Raw genomic sequence first — 16,062 nt, 5'->3', positions numbered from 1 at the left:
AGCCAGCAGCTGGCTCTGAGCCAGAAGGAGAACAACAAGAGATCAGGTTACCAGCTGCTCAGGAGTCACAGCCTACAGCTGAAACTGAGCCAACATTCAGAAGCCACTCCCATCCCACTTAGATCACCAACACCCTTAAAGTGCCAATGCTGTCAGAGATGCTTAGAGTTGCAAGGGAGGAGAAGAAGTGCTAGACTCATGGCCTGTTGTCAGCTGTCGGTTGAAGAGATGAATGAGTAGTTTCAGGATGACTGCCAAGGAACTGGCTGGGCGTTTAGCTCATTACTTGGCTATAAATTCAGCTGGGAGAAGCAGCAGGTTGTGGATGCATCAAATACACCTTGTTACTAAGCCACTAACCTTGCTGTACTGAACCTGTCAACTGGCTTTTCTGGAAACCCTGACTCTGGACTGGATTTGTTACCTGGAACTCTTTGACACTGGATTTTGGTGAGTCTGTTCTTGGAAAGCCCTGATTTTTGGACTGGTCTTATTCTCTGCAACCTTGCTTGTGAGTTGCCCTGCTAAACCCTAGCATTTGCTTCCTGGGGAAATGCACCAGTACACTGTTTATTTCCAATATCAAAGCCTAACAACTGAAAAAGCTTTTCTTAGACCAAACACCTGTTTGACTCTTCAGCCATGAGAGCTGATGTAAGGCTTACCTGTGGCTCCACGGAGCTCCTCTGAATCACAGCCTGTGTCTTTATTTTTCCAGCTTTTTTTTTCAGTATGAAATGGATAACTGTGAGTGTGAAGCCCTTAGTTGCAAAACCTTGTGGAACAAGCTTCCCTAAATCCTTCCTGTTCTTCTGCTACAACCCTTCTTCTGCCAATCTAAAAGCTCCCCGCTATACCTTTAGAATCAATTGAATTTGATGCAAGCTAATAGCTCTTCAAAGAGAAGTAGTTTGTGATTCACCTTCTGATTCACCTCATCAACTCCCCCTTCTTGCTGCTCATAGCAGCATGGAGTGCAAGCTTACATGTGCTGAAGGACAAGTCTCTACATTTCTTCTGCATGGAGTTGTTTCCAAGGTCAATTTTACATTCTGATTCACATGTATAATACCTTTACTGGGTACACCCTGACCTGCCACATATCCAAGGCAATGTTCTACAACTGACCACATGGAACTACCTTATACTGAGCCAGAATCACTTATACTGAATCAGATCATTGGTCTGTCAAAATCAGAGGTCTTTCACATCACCTGCTATGTCATCTTTCTATTGGAGATAGCAGGGATTGAATTTAAGACTTCCTGCATGCTAAACAGATGCTTTGCCACAATCACAACCCCCCAATCTAGATAGATGATATTTTGCCTGTATATGGATCTGTAACCAGAAGATCTGGGTCCATAGGAAAAGTATACCAGAATGGAGGGGCCTGAGTCAGATTAAGGTCATGTGCCTGAGGAAGGCAGATTTAATTCTTTCTCCCTGCATTGATTCTCTGTTCTAGACTGTCCTTGGATTTCTGTTAGCGCCAGAAAAAGGGAGGGGGAGCAGGCCACCTCCCTCTGCCTGCTAAATAATAAATCCATTCAAACATCAAATGCTGATCTTTCTGACAACTCCAGTGTTTTAAGAACTAAACACTTTTCACCTTTAGAAAACTGTATGCATGTTGAGTCTGGATGAATATTTGGAAATCCTGAAAAACAGGGTCCTTGGTTTTGTGGAGGGGACCTATGCATATATGTTAACCTTTTTGTGACTATTAAAGATGAGGACAAGAGACAGAATCTTCTTCCTCATGCATTGTGAACCTGTATGATTACTGAAAGTGTGTTCAGTTCTTTCCTGAATCCTTTCTTTTCAGATTTGCATTTCTAGCTACATTAAATTGCAAACCTTTATATTAATTCACTACAAAAGATGAAGACAGGTTTTTTGAGGAAAACAAACATTTGATTTTAATGATATTTCCAAGTGAGTTCTGCAGGTTCTAGAGATAACAGGTTAGTCACTGCTGTTGGCAATGTGAGGTGTAATGAGTCACAAAACACGTTTCTGGTGCAAGATATATCACACTAGAGATTTACAGTGCAATCCTATGCAGAGGTGCTGCAGTAGAAACTTATTGGAAGTTGAACAAAGCAGGAGTCAAGTGGCTCCTTTAAGACCAACCAGTTTTTATTTAGAACATAAGCTTTCGTGTGCTCTTAAGCACACTTCCATCAGACAAGGAATCCAGCACAGTGAGCAAAGTGTGCTGGATTCCTCGTCTGATGAAGTGTGCTTAAGAGCACACAAAAGCTTACGTTCGAAATAAAAACTGGTTGGTCTTAAAGGTGCCACTTGACTCCTGCTTTGTTCAACTGCTTCAGATCAACAGGGCTGCCCGCTTGAGTCTATCTTATTGGAAGTTAGTGGCTTAGACCAGATGAACTCTGCATAGAATTGCACTTAATTCTGTACACCAGCAAATGATAGACTTAATTTCATAATATAGTTCAAAATGCTTAATATTTGTTTCTGCAAAGTAGGAACTTAAAATATCCTTGCATGCACACAGGCTTCATTATTTAACTCTAACTGATCGTTAAGAGCTTGGCTCCTTTTAGGATTAGCTTCTTCTGGTGCTGCTGTAATTATTTCATTTGCCACTAGAAAGAGCTCTTTATCTTACTTTAAGCCTCACAGTTAGAGAGGTGTTCAATTATGCTCTAGTCTCCAAGTTGCTAGGCTTTCTCAACAACAATACTAAATGGCACCCCTTGTGTTTAGGTTGCTCACGCTTAGATGGCTGAATCTAGCCTGATCTCATAAAATCTCAGAAGCTAAGCAGAACTGGCCAAGTTAGCATTTGGATGGGAGACCACCAAGGAATTCCAGGGCCCTAATGCAGAGACAAGTAACAGCAAACCACCTCTTGCCTTCAAAATCCTATAAGTTGACTGAGACTTGATGACTGAGACTTGATGGCACGTTGCATGCACAATTTCATGTTCACATCAATTTCTGATCCTTTAATTTGAATCTTTCTCATGGTTCTGTAATTTAATTGGAGTGTCTTCAAAAAGAAAAATCAGTAGTAAAACAAGCCACAACAGTGTTCTACAGTGTAAAATCAGGGCTTTCTTTGAGCAAGAATGCACAGGAACGCAGTTTTGGCTGGCTAAGTGTCAGGGGTGTGTGGTCTAATATGCAAATGAGTCCCTGCTGGACTTTTTCTACAAAAAGTCCTGTGTGAAACAATGGTGATGTCAGGGTATGTGGCCTAATATGCAAATGAGTTTCTGCTGGGCTTTTTTCTAAAAAAAAAAAAGTCTTGCGTAACATTGTGAATGAAATATTCCTCAGATTAGAAGGAGCCCACAAAAACAGGCTTGAAAAGGAGGAGGCCCCTCAGTTAAAACCTTACTTAAAAAGTTTTCCCAGTACCTAGCAGATAGTAAGGTAGGTAAGCCTCAAGGTGTGTATGTGTGTTGGGAGGGATTCCAAAATAGATATTACTGTGCAAAAGAGGAGTGAGAATAGAATAAGGGTGGCTGGTTTGAATTGTCCTGGCTTCTCTTGAGTCAGTTTATTTGTAGCATTATGTTTATTATCATATCGTTGTCGGTTTTTTTGCATGGGGTAAGAGGTAGATTGATATGTGAGCCTTTACTAGTTTCTTATTGGCTTGAAAGCAGGATAAAAAGAAATGAGATTAGGATGGGCTTCTTAAAGGATATGGAAGAAATCTGGATACAAATTAGTTTGGCTAACCAAGGATTTAAATGCTACGGTTTTTACTACAAAATGACCTGTGGGCAAAATTATCACAAAGCTGATGGTAAAAGGAAAAGTGAGACAATTTTCTTTTTTTTCCATTTTTGAGAGTAAAGGGGGAAAAGCCATATTACTAGAAAATGAGAATTCTTACCTCTTTCCATGCTAATTGTTAATGGTAATAAATACCTTTGTAGCTTCATGCAGATGGCATTCTGTTGCCGTCAGGCAAGGCATCTGAATAGGGCAGTTGGGAATCTTTTTGAGGGAATGATGTGGTGAATCACTTTGTATTTCTGTTTATGGCAGCACAGGCAAGCCATTGAGAGCAGGTATTTCACAAAAATAAATGGTGATATTGATTCCATTTCACTTATTTTCTTCACTGTGGTTCCATAGGGGCCATCAGCAGGCAGAGAGCTACCTTAAAATACCTAATGAGTCCAGTGCTGAATGCTGGTTGTTGTTTTTTTTTAAGTGCCACCCATTTCCATAATCATGCGGAAACTGCTCCCTGGACTGCCAGCTTATGCAAGCTGAAGAGCCAGAAATTTGACATGGCTGATGTTTCTTCGTATTGTACTTTTGAAATAGGGTTGCCAATTCCCTGGATTGGAGACCCTTGGCCCGCTTCAGGGTTATCAGAAAGCACAGGGGACAGGAATTCCTGCCCATAGGGTATAATAGAAAATTGGTCTGTGGGTATCTGGGGGGCTGTTTTCTGAGGCAGAAGCACCACATTTTCAGCATAGCATCTGATACCTCTCCTCACCCCCTGCCCCTTCAAAACTTCAAAAAGGCTGGAACAGGGGTTCCAATTCTATGAGCCCCAAAAGAAGGTGCTCCTATCTTCTATTATTTCCAGTGGAAGGGAGACATTTAAAAGGAATGTGATGGCCAAAACTCCCTTCACAGTTCAGTGGTGCTTATCACAACCTTGCTCCTGGCTCCACCCCCCAAGTCCCAAGATATTTCCTGAGTTGGACCTGGCAACCCTATTTTGAAATGACCTAGTTGCGTCCTACTCATTATGGCTGAACAGAAACAAGGATGTTCCTACAAGAAAATCATAGCTTTTCCCCTAACAATGTGTATGGCTTTTGAAATAAGCAGTGACAAGGAATCATGACCACCACAAAATTCATTGATTGCACAGCAGTGGACCCCAGTACTGTGAATAGCTTTTCATGGTCATTTTCTCCAGGGGAATTGATATCTGTAGTCTTGAGATGAGCTATAATTCCTGGGGATCCCCAGGTCCCACCTAGAGGCTGGCATACCTAGTGGCAGATAATGATAGAGGGGGACAGAAAGATCTCCCTGGGGAGAGAATTTAATACTTTTGGTGCTACTCTTTTGGTGAAGTCAGCTAAGGATACCTCTTTAAGTCAATAAATTAGAGTAAGTTGGTCCAGTGATACTGTTTTACCCAGTAAAAGCTTTCTTTGCCTATCTGATCTGGTAGAAAAAGACCTGTTGCAGACTACAGCTCACCTGTTTTATTCTACCTATCTACTTCTTGTCCCATGTCTAACCTCAGCTTCACTGTTGTGACATGCTACGAAACAGGGCAATTCTGCCCTAATCCACTTGCTCATAATACTCCGTTATTACTAACATCACTGACAGTGATAGGGCTTCCAGCTTTGGACTGGGAAATTCCTGGTGGTTTGGGGACAGGGCCTAGAGTACCATGTGAATGGGGCTTCTGAGTTCACTCAGCACTGCATTTGTGAAAGAAACTTCAATTTAGTTCAATCTAAAAGTATCGAGTCTACGCAACAAAAACTGGCAGACGGAACATTGTTGCAATGAAACATAGCCAAGCCATTAAGAACAACTCCTCCTCACTGGTTCTATCAACATTTTTGTGCCGTCACAAATTTGCTGTGCAGAGGAAAGTGCCAATATAGATTTTTCAATCAGAGGTGAAAGCAGTCATAAGGAACAGCAAGCAAATTAAAAGATAAGCTACCAAACCTTGTGTGTGGCAACTCAACTGACAGGAAAAAGAACATGCCCAGAAGAACAGAATTGTTCTTTATGTGCTTGGCAAAACCCTGTAGTCTCCTTCCCTCAAAATAAGTGGTGGACAGTACATAGTACTTTTAAAACATTTACAACATAAGACTAAACTCATCTTTATGCCATTTGCTGTTTATGTGAGAATGTGACCATTGTTAATCTGAAATAGGAGCCTGAAGAAAGAAACTTGTAACACATCTTAGATGAATTCCTGCCCCTGGATATTTCTGGTTTGAAAAGAGTGGAGTTTTGAATGGTCACAATAGCTCCAGCTGTGGTGTAGTGGTTAGAAATAGCAGACTCTAATCTGGAGAACTGGGTTTGATTCCCGAGTCCTCCACTTGAAGCCAGCTGGGTGACCTTGGGTCACTTACAGCTCTCTGAGCTCTCTCAGCCCCACTTACCTCATAGGGTGTCTGCTGTGAGGAGAGGGAGGGAAGGCAATTGTAAGCCATGCTGAGACGCCTTCAGGTAGTGAAAACAACTCTTCTTTCCCTGACACCCACCTTCTTTTTGTTTTCTTTTATGTGTGTCTGCAACTTCAGCTCTTCCTCAATATAATTCTTCCTAATCCAGTTTTTTAGGCCTTCTTCCTGGATTGCATGAAACTAACACCATCTGGGACCATGAGTCAATGTGATATCAGATAGTCAATCAGAACTGGCTCTAAGGCAATGTCACTCATGGGAAATGAAACCATGATAATGTATTCATTCAGACCTAGATTGGGATAGAGGAAAAAGAAGGAACATGCCACATTTACATTGCCTGATCTTGTAATGCACTCAACTAGTCTGATGCTACCTTGCACAGCCTTGAGAGGACAGGCAATGAAAGTGCCACAGCACAGTGTGGCAAAACCAGAACAGTTTCCTTGCTTCAACAATCCAAGGATGGGTACAACTCTCCCCTCTGCACACTCTTGTGGCCAGTGGATGAATACCTTTAAATAGAGGCCTTCCTTGCTGGATTAGATCATGTGGTTACTACTATTGCAATTTGGATCTTCTGAAGGGCCAAATTTATATAGCAACAGTTTAAGCAATGTAGAATTTGCTTGTTGCTGCTTTTTCTCCCCATCAATAGTTTTACAGACAACAGATGGTTAAAGTGATACCCCCACAGGCTCAAACACCACCCACATCCAAAGCTGCTTCCTTTGCAACATGTTGCAAAGTAGCTGGAAATGTGCTGCTGGAGTAAATGAATGGGATAAGCCTTCCAGAAGAAGGTTCTAAATGATGTTTGGATTTTAAGAAGTCCTAAAATATGCCCCATGGCACAGAGTGGTCAGCTGCAGTACTACAGTTCAAGCTCTGTTCACAACCTGAGTTTGATTCTGGCAGAAGCTGGGTTCAGGTAGCCAGCTCAAGGTTGACTCAGCCTTCCATCCAGCTTGGTAAAATGAGTACCCAGCTTGCTGGGGGTAAGGTGTAGATTCCTAGAAAAGGCAATGGCAAACCACCCTGTAAAAAGTCTGCTACAAAAATGTCATGATGTGACGTCACCCCATGGGTTGGTAACGATTTGGTGCTTGCACAGGAGACTACTGTTACCTCTTTTTTTAATAGAAAGCCCAGCAAGAATTCATCTGCATATTAGGCCACACCCCCTGATGTCACCATTGTTGCATGTAGCGCTTTCATAAAAAAAGCACAGCCAAAACTCATTTGCATATTAGGCCACACCGCCTGGTGCAAAGCCAGCTGGAGCTGTATTCCTGTACATTCCTGCTCAAAAAAAGCCCTGGTGCTGGGTTTAAAAATCCACCATGTGTAGGGTTACCAGCCCTGTGCCAGCAAATGCTGGGAGAATTTTGGGCCTTGGGAGGGTGAATGTACAGCAGATTGTGACATTACTTCTTGAGAAAAACCATAGAGATTGGAGAAATACTTAGGGCAGCATGGAGGATATGACATCACTTTTAGGTGGCAGATCTGTGGATGTGATGAAAATTCCAGATGAAGCTTTACACACAGATTGGTTGAAACTTCTAAAGAATCTCTGTTGGCTCCATTTCCCCGTTCCTCAAATTATTGAAGGTGGGGGACTGATAGCAGGGGCAAGTGTTTGCCCACTGCCAACTGGCAAGTGTAGCTATGTGGTCCCTGTAATGGAGGAGGAATCTGAGGATCAGCTCACCTTGAGTTCAACCATTGAAATTGGTATTTGCAGCAAAATTTGCAGGATCCCAAATAACAATGTGATTATCTTGATTGATGGACAAAGTAAAACCATCTCTTAGGTTGATTTTAAGATTACTATGGATAGCCTGGATGCTGCCCTGGATGAAGCACAAACTGGAATTAAGATTGCCGAAAAAAACATCAACAACTTCAGATATGCAGATGATACCATTCTAATGGCAGAAAGTGAGGAGGACCTAAAGAACCTCTTGTTGAGGGTGAAAGAGGAGAGCACAAAAGTAGGCTTGAAACTCAACATCAAAAAAAACTACGATCATGGCATCCGGCCCCATCACACCTTGGCAAATAAAAGGGGAAGACATGGAGTAGTGACAGACTTCACATTTCCAAGATCACTGCAGATGGTGACTGTGGCCATGAAATTAAAAGACGTTTGCTCCTTGGGAGCACAGCTATGGCAAACTTGGGCAGTATAATAAAAAGTAGAGACATCACCTGCCAACAAAAGTTCGTATAATCAAAGTGATGGTATTCCCAGTAGTAATGTATGGCTGTGAGAGCTGGACCATAAGGAAGGCCGAGCGCAGAAGAATAGATGCTTTTGAGATGTGGTGCTGGAGAAGACTCTTGAGAGTCCCTTGGACTGCAAGAAGATCAAATCAGTCAGTTCTAAGGGAAATCAACCCAGACTGTTCCTTGGAAGGTCAGATGCTGAAGCTCAAATACTTTAGCCACCAAATGAGAAGGGAGCACTCACTGAAGAAGACCCTGATGCTGGGAAAGACAGAAGGCAAAAGAAGAAGCGGACGGCAAAAGATGAGATGGCTGGACAGCATTACTGATGTAACAAACACAAATTTGAGCAGACTTCAGAGGATGGTGGAAGACAGAAGGGCCTGGCATGACTCTGTCCATGGGGTCGCAAAGAGTCAGACTTGACTGTGTGACTGAACAACAACATGGATAGCCTTTCCTAAATCCCTAGTATTTGCATTTAAACCAGACCAGAACTTGCTGTACCAGGTCTCACTAGATTTATCTCCAGAACCTAATACTCTGCCCTGGAGCACAAAACCCACAAAGAGTTCCTCCTAACACATGCAGAGAGAGCTGTAGTCTAATCACCAAGCATCTAATCAGCATACATAAACTGGGATTAGATAAAAGGACTTCGCTAAGAAAGTGACTTCCAGTTGAGGTGTTGGCTTCGGCATTTCTCATTTTTGAAATAAACAGTTGCTTGAGTCTTTGTCTGGAAAAAGCATTCTTGCCTTTACCTAAGGAGAGCTTCTATTTCTTAATTTCACCACAAAGTGGCACTAAAGCAGTTTATGCATGTATCAGTTTGAAGCTAGCATTACAAATGCTTTTTGAAAGCCAGCTGTTTGTTTTTTTGCACGCTCTGAGCCAGTATTTTTAATTAGCCATTGAACAGAGAGAAATGATTGTATTGGAGCTTTTCATTATTACGCATCGATGGTTCATTTCTTCAGAACAAGCTAGGACTCCTCCTATTTCACTTGCAAACTGAACTTTACAACAGGAGCAACTTTCCTTCACAAGCTTAAACTTGGCTTGAAAGCAGCTGGAGATAAAAATAAGGATCAGAATCTGTAGAGAAACAGAGAGGATCACAATCACAAAGAGGAAACAAATCAACACATAGATCAGCATGACCAAGAGACTTTGTATTTTGATTTTGTATTGGGTATGTTGGGGGTTGTAGCAGGACTTGTTTTGTAGAAAAAGCCCAGTAGGAACTAATTTCCATATTAGGCCACACCTCCTGATGCCAAGCCAGCTGGAATTGTGTTCCTTTGTGTTCCTGCTCAAAAAAAGCCCTGGGTTGTAGTGAGAGCCACTGCAAACCAGTGTGGTATAGAGGTAAAGAGTTTTGAATGAGTATCTGGGTGACTCAGGTTTGAATCCCCACTTGGGCCATAGAAGCTCACACTCATAGAGCCAGTCACACACTCTCAGCCAAACTTACCCCGCAGTAGTTGTTGTGAGGATAAAATGGAGGAGAATGATTAAGGCATTTTGGGTCCACATGGGGGGAAGGCAGATTATAAATTAATTAAATTAAGATATATTTAAACATTTACTCTCCTTTTTATTTCATGTTCTTATTTATATTTTGAAAATGCATATGATGGCTGTTAAGGCAACGAAATCAATTTTTGAAAACTAGAAGCTTAAAAATTACCAATATTAAAATCAGCAATAAAATAAGAAAGGAGCTCACTAGAGTTAGAAAAAGAGTTCAGTGTTCAGCAGCATAAAAAGAATATCAATAGGCAGCCCTCAGTCTAAAATAATGGCATCTTTCAGTTAAAAGCCTGAATGAGTAGAAAGGTTTGATCTTGGCATCTGAAACTTAGGTGCAAGGAAAAACTCAAGGCCGAGGACATTCCAAAGGTGAGATGCCACCATTGAAGAGTCCTGCCTGCAGTTGTCATCTAGCTTACTGCTGTACAGAGGGACACAGAGTGGGTTTGTGGAGGCCAATCTGAACTGGTGGGTTGGATAGTGTGGGAGGAGGAAGTTCTTTAAGTTTTCCGCCCCCAGGTTCAGCACTTTGAATGGTGCCTAAAAGAAATGGCAGTCAATGCAACAAAATGGTGATATGACTCTTATATCCTGTGTCTGGCTAGGAATGGGCACAGACTTCAACAATGTGGCTCGTCGTTGACCACGAACTGAATCATGACCCTCACAAACCTGTTCAGTTCACATACATACCCAGCTGGATTTGGAAGGTTTGTGCCTGAAACAGCTGAGCTGCAGGCAGGCCAGGCACCAGAGTTTCTAGTGCCCTAGGCCCTAGCCCACCTGGGAAGGCGAGGGTGGGGTGGCAGCCTGTGCAGGCTCCAAGGAGCACGCATGCTGACACACTGCCCGGCTGCTTTCACCTTCAAGGCAAGAGTGGCAAGGCAGGGCGTGCTCTCTGACCTGGGAAGGCAAGAGTGGTGGGGTAGGGGGAGCCTGTCAGTGCCCCTGTAGGCTAGGTGATGCCTGAGGCAGCCACCTACCTGCCCTACTCCTACGCGCTGGCCGTTGCTGTGGGGCAGCCTGCTCCGGAAGCTTAGTTGTTTCAGGGTCAAAACAGCTGAGCCATAGGAGCAGGCTTTCCCCATGACTGAGCTGTTTCTAATGTAAACAACTGAGCTGCTAGAACAGGCTGCCCCTGTAGCTCGGCTATTTAGATAGGAAAAACAGCTAAGCCATGGGGGCAGCTTGCTTCTGTGGCTCAGCTGTGTAAAGAGGCTTTCTTGGGCAGCTAGCTCCAGACAGCCCCAGGCTCAGAGCCATTTAAACCCCTGCTTTCTGCTCCCTGTAGCTTTTTTCAGGGAACAGAGGTTTAAATGGCTCCCACCCATTTAAACCAGGCAGCTGAGTATAGAGGAACTCTTTGCCACTCAGCTGTTTTACATGAAAAGTAGAAAGCAGGGGTATTGATTATTGATTTAGTATTTATATCTATTTTCTCTACCCTAAGGAATCTCAAAGTAGGTTACAATCACCTTCCCCTCCTCTCCTCACAGCAGACACCTAGGGAGGTAGGTGTGGGGGATAAGAGAGTTCGGAGAGAATTGTGACTGGCCTACATTCACCCAGCAGGCTTCACGTGGAGGAGTGGGGAATCAAACCTGGTTGTCCAGATTAGAGTCTGCTGCTCCAAACCACTAAACCATGCGGGCTCTCAAACTACACAAGCCTCTTGCCATTTGGAAAACCCCTTTGAGCCTTTTGTTACTTTTTAGAATGACAGCTTGAATTTACCAGGTCAGCACTGAAAACTCTGCCACACCCTGAGATATCATGGAAATTGGATGTTGGCTTCTTATGGAAAAGATGTAACATTTCACAATCTCTTAACTGTCAAGTTTGCATACTTCTCCTCTCTTATCTCAAGTCTTCTGTTTGAATTTTTTTCTCATCCTTTCCCTTTTCAATGTTAATTATGGTTAGCAATACATGTACACCAAACTCAGTGCTAAGTATTATCAGATTTCAAGAGTTTGGAACTCTTTTTTAATGCTGACTGCAGTTTCCAATATATGTACACTAAACTCAGTGCTAAGTTTTATCGGATTTCAAGAGTTTGGAACTCAGTTTTCAATGCTAACTATAGTTAGCAATACATGTACACCGAATTCTATGCTATACTTTATCAGATTTCAAGAGCTTGGAACTCAGTCTGGCCATGATTGCAGTTCCCTTTACAAAAGCAGCAGTTGGCATACAAGTGAGTACAGAAGTAAGGGAAGGTTGGGGAGGAAAATTAGAGCAGGAGAAAGGAGTAGAGTGTAAGCACAAGGGAAAAGGAAGAGGGAGGATGTGAGTTGAATTTCTTAATCATAGTCAAGATTTTTCAATCACAGATGATACATCAGGAAATATTCCATCTGCACGAAGTCATTGCTGTTTTTGAAGTCTAACAGCACCCTAGATATGGATGGTGCAGAGTTTAAGAGTGTCAGATTAGAATTTGAAAGACCCAAATTCAAACCCCCACTCTGCCTTGGAGTTCACTGGGTGATCTTTAGCCAGTCACTTTCAATCTTTAACTTGCCTTACAAGGTGGTTGTCATGAGGATAAACTAGAATGGCAGAATGGTGCATGCCATTTTGAGACCCCACTGGGAAGAACAGCAGGGCATAAAGGTCTATATATATTTCAGATAAAGATAAAACTTCACATGCTCCAGATCTTGAAATAAAGAATGAATAATTCACAAGACTCGAGCAAAATTGTATCAAAAACAAAACCCATCTGTGTCTGAAGCAAATACCAGCAGTTTGGCTCCTTATTTCCCCTTCAGTTGCATATACTACAATCCCATTCTCAGCCACTTCATATGAGCTCTTAAAGTGGTCCATTGAAGTGGTCCATATGAGATTGCCTTGTTATGTCACTAGGCAACCTGATTTTTTTCCCTGGAGGATTCTTTTATATTCGGTGATGTCTTTTCTGCCAGGTATGGAGTTCACTTATCCTCTGCTTTGGAATGAGAAGGGTTTTATAGGAACAGTTCATAGGTTTATGACCCTCGTCTTCTTTGAATACATCAAGATCTTCTTCGTGGTCTCTGTGCAGTCCCACACATGGGTTTTCTCGTCAGGACGAACCCTACCTCGGAGATTTTAAAAGCTAGCCTAGGCGTTATTTTTGGCGCGCGCTCCCTTCCGTTCTGGGGAGCAGGCATCCACTGCGCATGCCTGGAATGGGAGGGAGGCGCCCCACCCACCCAGTTTCTTTCCAACCGCCGCCCGGGATAGTCTTACCTCGCTGCGCTCCTCTTTTACCTCAGAACCTAGCCTTCGTTCTTCCCCGTTTCTTCTTCTACTCCGCATTATTACTCCATTTTCCTTCTTATATTCTTCAAAAAAAAAAATAATAATAAATATCTTCCCAGTTTTTTTTTTACCTCAGACCTCCCTTCCCCTACCCCCCCCCCGGGCGTATGGAAGGAAGGGACAGTAAAATAACCTTTAAAAGGTGTTCGCGTTGTAGGGCGAAAATCCCTACATCAGACGGACATTCACTTTGTTTATTTTGCCTGGGGAAACCCATAAAGTGGACGCCTGTGCGCATTGCCTTCAATTCGGCAAACAGGCGCGGAAAAACAGAGCCGCTAGACTAAGAAGTCATCTTATGGAGTCTGTGCTTCGCCCTGAGATGTCGCAATCTTCTACTGCAAGTAAGTCGCCTCCCCTTCTGACTCCCCAAGGGGACGGCGCAAGGTCGGCAGCTTCAGTGGCCATTGTTCCCAGCAAGCATAAGCCCCGCGATGCCGCGAAAACCGGCGACGGCGCGAAAACGTCAGAACAAACGGCCGCGCCTATTAAAATGAAAAGCGGGAAGCACACCAAGAAACACAAGCACTCCGATCCGAAGGGCCCGAACGATTCGAGAAAAACTACCAACCCGAAGGACCCGAGAAAAAATACCGACCCGAAGGACTCGAGACCTACCGACCCGAACAAATCTTCGGAACAACAGAAAGCCCACGAGCCCGACAGACAATGTGATCCGTCCATACCCGGATCCAATACCCAAGAATCGGCCACGCCGCTTACGGAATCACCACAACAGCAGACGGGAGAAGTTATCCCGATTCCGTCCCGATCTCCTTCGTTGCAAGGATCCATACAAGACCCTTTGCTAGAGAAGATCCGAGACCCGCTGCAGTGGACACAACAACACATCAACCCCAGATCGTTTCGTGATATGTCGAATCCCATCCAATATAGGCAACACGACACTCATCGGTACTTTGATACTCATCGGTTCCCAGCCAGATCTCCAAGCATCGAGAAACATCGGTACCATCATACGCGGTACCCAGAAAGATCCCCTAGCAGGGGGAGGGACCGCTACCGCTACAACCCGAGATCTCGGTCTCCATCCATGTCCCCGAGAAGACACTACTACACTTCGAGGTCTCCATCAATGGATTCCCATCAATGTTGCGGTTACCACCACTCTCGGTACCGTGCCGATTACCACAGGGACCAATCCAAGGAAGCAACTCCCGTTCAACGGAGTAAGCACCCAACGAAACAGCCATCCCCGACTCCTTCCACTTCGACTTCTAAGCCTAAGAACACGAGTCCAACTAGACCGGACCCACAGGCACCCGCACCTGACAACTCTGATGCCGAATCCGAAGCACAATCATCGGAGTCGATGCAATCGATGTCCTCCCCTGGATTCCCAGCTTCAGATATTGCGAAGCCTGCAGACTTGTCACCATCCGACGGAGCCAAGACATATCTGGACTTGGTTGCCAACATGGCTTCTGCTCTTAATGTTAAGCTTACATCAGACGCGCCCAAGGTCACGGATGTGGTTCACGATTTGGTCCATTCAGACCTACCCGCTGGTTCCTTTCTGCCGATGCTTCCAGTACACCTAGATGCCATTAAAGAAGCCTGGGACAAGCCGGCATCTATCCCCCCCACTTCAAAGCGAATCGAATCCCTATACAAGATCCAAGCTACGGAGTCAAAGTTTCTATTCAGCCACCCGGCTCCGAATTCAATGATAGTTCACTCTTCCTCCAAATCGAAGCAGACCCGTCATCCCGTACCCCCAGAGAAGGAGGGCAGGAAATTGGACACTTTGGGAAGGAAGCTGTATTCCATCTCTACAGCAAACGCCAAAATCAATAATTATTTGGCATACTTTGCTGCTTACTCCCACAATCTATCCTCCCAGCTAAGCACACTTGTCTCTACCCTGCCAGAACCTTCTCAAAAGCAGGCATGCAAATTATTACAAGAGCTCAATAGAGTCTCCAAACAGCAAATAAATACCATTCGTCACTCAGTGGGATGCACCTCCAAGGCGATGGCTGCCTCAATTGCATTGAGAAGACACGCCTGGCTTCGCTCCTCCTCCCTACAACCCGATATTAAATTTAAAATCGAGGATCTCCCTTTTGACGGCCAAGGCCTTTTTAATGCCACGACAGACGACATACTCACCACAGTCGACGACAGCCGCAAACGGGCAAAAAGACTTGGTGTGAATCCACAGCAGCAGCAGGGCTACAAATCCAGACCATGGAAGCCAATGCCATTCAAACGCTCCAGGTCCCCTCGACAATCGGAATACTGGAAGCGTAAGGCTCCTCCATCTAAGCAGCCTTTCAACCAAAGGCAGCAAAGACCGCAACCACCTAAGAAGACTGCGACTTCATCCAAGCAGTCTCTTTGACTTTCCACCTCCAGTACTCCACCACACTTCCAGACTCCTACCGTTCTACGAAAACTGGAAGTTAATTACCACAGACAAATGGGTCCTGAATATCATTTTAAGAGGCTATTCAATAGAGTTTCATTCACCCCCTGCAAAACATCACTTTGTTGCAACCCCTCCATCCCCTCCCCTCCAAGAAGAGCTCATCACCTTAATGGCCAAGGCGGCCATAGAACCTGTCCCAGATCGGTACCATCGGACGGGCTTCTATTCCCGGTATTTTCTAGTTCCCAAAAGGGATGGAGGTCAGCGCCCGATTTTGGACCTCAGGGCTCTCAACAAGTTCATCCACCACAAAAAATTCAGGATGGTTACCCTTCAATCCATTCTGCCCCTAATCCCTCAGAATGCTTGGATGGCGCTGGTAGATTTACAGGATGCCTATTTCCACCTAACAAT

At 44.1% G+C, this 16,062-nt stretch overlaps 1 long non-coding RNA gene across 1 annotated transcript in view; it reads left to right on the top strand.

Moving 5' to 3' along the window:
- The first annotated feature begins 320 nt into the window (after nucleotides 1-320).
- Nucleotides 321-16,062, top strand: part of LOC132573393 (uncharacterized) — a 41,470-nt gene continuing 25,728 nt past the window's right edge. Inside the window, exons 1-2 of the long non-coding RNA XR_009555535.1 lie at nucleotides 321-450; nucleotides 719-1,038. This is a non-coding gene — a long non-coding RNA (uncharacterized LOC132573393). The remainder of the gene's footprint in view (nucleotides 451-718; nucleotides 1,039-16,062) is intronic.

This window comes from Heteronotia binoei, chromosome 6, assembly GCF_032191835.1.
Source record: "Heteronotia binoei isolate CCM8104 ecotype False Entrance Well chromosome 6, APGP_CSIRO_Hbin_v1, whole genome shotgun sequence".
Classification (NCBI taxonomy): domain Eukaryota; kingdom Metazoa; phylum Chordata; class Lepidosauria; order Squamata; family Gekkonidae; genus Heteronotia; species Heteronotia binoei.
Note: the sequence above shows the minus strand (reverse complement) of the source record. Positions and strands in the feature narration are given on the sequence as shown.